This window comes from Macaca mulatta, chromosome 6 (genome assembly GCF_049350105.2).
Source record: "Macaca mulatta isolate MMU2019108-1 chromosome 6, T2T-MMU8v2.0, whole genome shotgun sequence".
NCBI lineage: Eukaryota > Metazoa > Chordata > Mammalia > Primates > Cercopithecidae > Macaca > Macaca mulatta.
This window is the reverse complement of record NC_133411.1, coordinates 119,771,650-119,776,808: the sequence shown is the minus strand read 5'-3', so window position 1 is coordinate 119,776,808 and position 5,159 is coordinate 119,771,650. Positions and strand designations below refer to the sequence as shown.

Below are 5,159 nucleotides of genomic sequence, written 5' to 3'. Positions count from 1 at the left end.
TAATGTCACACTGTTACCAGTGGTGAATACGTACAGGTCTGCAGCAATTTGGTTCTTGCCTCCTAGGAGGAAAGAATTTGACTGAAGGGCATAGGCAGAGGAAGAGATTGAGGCAAGTTTTAGAGCAGGAGTGAAAGTTTATTAAAAAGTTTTATAGCAGGAGGAAGTGACGGAGCCGAGCTAGTGCGTCAAAGGTACCTCTATGGTTTTCCTCACATTCTTGAGTTGGGAAATGGCCACTGTTAAGTTGCAATGGAGATAAATCCCAGGAGCCACAATTTGGTGTGTCAGGAATTTGAATTTAGAGTTTAAATTCTCAGAGCATTCTCTCCAGGAAGTATTTTTATAGTATCTCAAAGGCTTCACTTGACTTCTTGATCCTGCATAAACCCAAGGAAAAAAGAAATGGTTTGCTCCAATTCTAGATCACATTCTTCAAGGTCAAAGTCTGGATCACAGTCTAGTTCTTGATATAGATCAAGATCTCATTCTAGAAAGAAGCAATACAGTTCTAGGTCTCGTTCCAGAACATATTCAAGGTCTCGTAGTAGAGATCGTATGTATTCTAGAGATTATCATCGTGATTACAGAAATAATAGAGGAATGAGACAATCTTATGGGTACAGAGGAAGGGGTAAAGGGTTTTATCAAGGAGGAGGAGGTAGATATTATTGAGGTGGTTATAGACCTGTCTGGAATAGAAGGCACTCTAGGAGTCCTAGATGAGGTCGTTCACGTTCCAGGAGTCCGGAAAGAAGATCTGTTTCTTCTCAAAGATCCAGAAGCAGATCTCGCTGGTCATATAGATCTTCTAGGTCTCCAAGATCATCCTCTTCTCCTTCTTCATCCCCATATAGCAAATCTCCTGTTTCTAAAAGACAAGACGAGGGTCTCAGGAAAAACAAACCAAAAAAGCTGAAGGGGAACCCCAAGAAGAGAATTTGTTGAAAAGTAAATCACAGGAGGAACCGAAAGATACATTTGAACATGACCCATCTGAGTCTATCAATGAATTTAATAAGTCGTCAGCCACATCTGATGATATTTGGCCTGGCCTTTCAACTTATGATAATAGTCCCAGATCACCCCATAGTCCTTCACCTATTGCTACACCACCTAGTCAGAGTTCATCTTGCTCTGATCCTCCCATGCTCAGTACAGTTCACTCTGCAAAAAATACTCCTTCTCAGCATTCACATTCCATTCAGCATAGTCCTGAAAGGTCTGGTTCTGGTTCTGTTGGAAATGGATGTAGTCAATATCATCCTTCTCAGAATAGTCCAATTAATCACATCCCTTCACGAAGAAGTCCTGCAAAGACAATTGCACCACAGAATGTTCCAAAAGATGAGTCTAGGGGCCATTCCTCATTTTATCCTGATGGTGGAGATCAGGAAACTCAAAGACTGGGAAGTTCTTTAAAAGGTTCACAGATGAAGAGTCTAGAGTATTCCTGCTTGCTAGGGGTAATAACAGTGATAAAGAGGCTTCAAAAGAGACAGGATCAGAGAAAGGGAGGGCAGAGGGAGAATGGGAAGATCAGGAAGCTCTAGATTACTTCACTGATAAAGAGTCTGGAAAACAGAAGTTTAATGATTCAGAAGGGGATGACATAGAGGAGAAGAGGATTACAGACAGTTCAGGAAGTCAGTCCTCGCAGATCAGGGTAAAAGTTTTGCTACTGCATCTCACTGGAATACTGAGGAGGAAGGACTCAAGTACAAGTCCAAAGTTTCACTGAAAGGCAATAGAGAAAGTGATGGATTTAGAGAAGAAAAAAATTGTAAACTTAAACAGACTGGATATATAGTGGAAACGCCTAGCACTACAAAAGATAAGCACAAAGAAGAAGACAAAAATTCTGAAAGAATAACAGTAAAGAAAGAAACTCAGTCACCTGAGCAGGTAAAGTCTGAAAAGCTCAAAGACCACTTTGATTACAGTCCCCCTCTACACAAGAATCTGGATGCATAAAAAAAAAAAAAAATCTGGGTGCATGAGAAAAGTCTACTTTCAGAGAGGAAAACCCACTTAGGATCAAAATGATAGTTTAGTGATTCTCATCATCCTGAATTCAGACTCAAAATGGCACGCGTTCCTCTTGATGATTCTAACAGACCTGCTTCCTTGACTAAAGACAGCTCGCTAGTACACTTGTCCATTCTGTCAAGAAGGAGCAAGAATTCTGATCCATCTTTGACCAGCAACAGCACTTCAGAGTCATTTATTCAACACATTGTGTCCTTGGTTCATCATGTTGAAGAGCAATACTTCAAGTCAGCTGCAATGACCCTAAACGAGCGGTTCACTTCGCATCAGAAAGCCACTGAGGAACATAATACTCGGCAAAAGAGCCCTGAAATACACAGAAGAATGGACACCTCACCAAGTACCCTGAGGAAGCATACCCGTTTAGCAGGGGAAGAGAGAGTTTTTAAAGAAGAAAATCAAAAGGGAAATAAAAATTAAGTGTGACTCTGCTGACTTTTGGCATGACATTGATGGCCGTAGAAAAGAAAGAAGTAAAGAACAGGGAGATTCCAAGGGCTCCAGGGAATCCAGTGGATCAAGAAAGCAGGAAAAAACTCCAAAAGATTATAAGGAATACAAATCTTACAAAGATGAGAGTAAGCATAAAAGTAGAGAGCAAGATCATTCTCGATCTTCATCCTCTTCAGCATCACCTTCTTCTCCCAGTTCTAGAGAAGAAAAGGAGAGTAAGAAGGAAAGAGAAGAAAAATTTAAAATTCACCATGAAATGGAAGAATACTCAGGTTTTGCAGGAATTAGCTGACCATGAAGAACCTTTTTTCGAATTAGAGGCAGAGGAAGAGCCAGAGGAGTTTTTGCTGGCACAAATACTGGTCCAAACAACTCAAATACTACCATTCAAAAGAGACTGAAGGAAGAGGAATAGGATCCAGAATATACCCCAAAGAGCAAAAAGTACTTCTTGCATGACGACAGGGATGATGGTGTGGATTATTGGGCCAAAAAAAGAAAAGGTCGTGGTACTTTTCAATGTGGCAGAGGGCGCTTTAACTTCAAAAAATCAGTTAGCAGTCCTAAATGGACTCATGACAGATACCAAAGGGATGGGATTGTTGGAGATAAAGAAGAGACCGTGGAATATAATGAAGAAAAGAAGGACAGGTGCAAGGAAGAAAAGGAATAACAGATATGAAGTAAGATTACAACAGAGCAGAACTTGCACCCACCATTTTTTTTTACCTGATTTTTTTTTTCGAATAAGAATGTAAGCATTTTACTTAAATTTTACTGTTTGCAAGTAGTCTATAGAAATTTTGTTTTAAGTCTTCAAATATCTTGAGAAATAGTAGACTGTATGTTGAAAATTGTACTGAAATAAAGTAGAAAATTGTTACGTACCATATTTGTAACTATCAACTTAAAAAAAAAAACTTGTAACATTTTTGTTACATGCATTGTAATTCTGCTTTGTCTATAAAATATGGTCAAGTACAGCTCTGTGAAAGTTCTGATTCTCTGCCTTCCCTGTTTGTCAATGTTTTATTCTGAAGTAAACATTAGCTCTACATGTAAATCCCAGAACAGAATTGTTTATAGAGACTACACTAATTATTTTAACTGTATACATCTGTTTAATTTGAAGACACTACATTGTAGGGCGACTAATTTTTGAAGTATACCACAGACAAAAAGTTGTTACTTTGGTAAACTAAGCTCGTTTAACACTTGAGCAAATGATTAAGGAGGAATAAAAAAGCTTTGTCAGTAGCTAAAAAGTACAAGCTATTAAAAATTAGATTGAAAAGTTTTAAGAAAATGTTATTTTTACTGAAAGCAAGCAGTGGCCTATAAAGAAGATTCTTAGGAGCTTTTTCTATTTGCGTTCAAAACTGAGTGTTCTCTTTCTATTCCTGTTTGATAGTTTGAGTCATGGTCTTAGATATTAGCTATTTGTGAGAGGAAACTGGCTTGTAATAATACTGCAAATAGAAACCCCATTTCTACTGAACATCCTAGTTTTAAACAGAAGAAAAACTGTAATCCTATGGTTGGTATAGGGGAGGTTTATCCTGCAGAATAAGTTGATATATTAGTATCTGATTTCATATCTTACATATTTATTTGAGCTGAACATTAGTTTGTAGTGTAACTATTAGTAAAAATAGAGAAACACAACATACTGTTCATTAATAGTATTTTAAGAAAATTGTTTTTCAAATGTCACCAATAAAAGTTTTGGCAGGAAGCTTGTTGCCGCATTGATCTAACTTGTTTTTTTTTTTTTTTTCTCTCTCCCCTATTTCAGTTGCAGTTTGTAAAATGACTTGTTCTTTTTCCTCTTAAGGGTTCTATTCTTCAGATAGATAATTTTTCAAATGTGAACTATCTTTTGCATCTATATTGATAGCTCTTAAAGGAGTGAAAATCTAAAATAGTAAATTTCAATGTTAAGTCTGTCTGCTTTATGGGCATATATAAAAGTAGACACATTTATTTGTTAATTTAGTTGTGTGTGTTAAAAGGAGCTAATGCTTATTCTGTTAATGTAAACTTTTGAAGATCTTAAGTGTATTGCTCTTTCATCTTAAACACTTTCGAGGATTTGCAACGCATCTAGCACCTAGATTATAGCCAAGGACATTGGTTAAGAGCTGTTGGAAACAAAATAAAAGCAATCTCAACATATGTGATGTTTATGGCCCTCAGATCCTTAGTATTATGTGATTTTTCCCCCTTAACATGTCTTTCTGAAATTGTCTATTAAAGCAGAGGAAATACCTGCCAAAGAAAGTAGGTATTGCATTAATCAGGACATAACTAATGTTCTCCTGTTCAAAATAATACTTATTTACGTGTGAAAGCAACATGGATGTGATTCCCAACACAGAATTTTCATGACCCTTTTATTGTATACAAATAAATACATAACAGTTACTTGGTTAGACATCAAAAAAATTTTTTTAGAGCAGGAATGAAAGGAAGTAAAGTACACTTGGAAAAGGGCCAAGCAGGCAACTTTAGAAATCCAAGTTCCTAGTTCAACCATTGTGGAAGACAGTGTGGCGATTCCTCAAGGATAAAGAACTAGAAATACCATTTGACCCAGCCATCCCATTACTGGGTATATACCCAAAGGATTATAAATCATGCTGCTATAAAGACACATG

The 5,159-nt window shown here is 37.1% G+C and overlaps 1 pseudogene; it reads left to right on the top strand.

Annotated features, from left to right (window-relative positions):
* The first annotated feature begins 405 nt into the window (after positions 1–405).
* LOC712181 (bcl-2-associated transcription factor 1 pseudogene) lies at positions 406–3,683 on the top strand (annotated as a pseudogene).
* Positions 3,684–5,159: the final 1,476 nt, after the last annotated feature.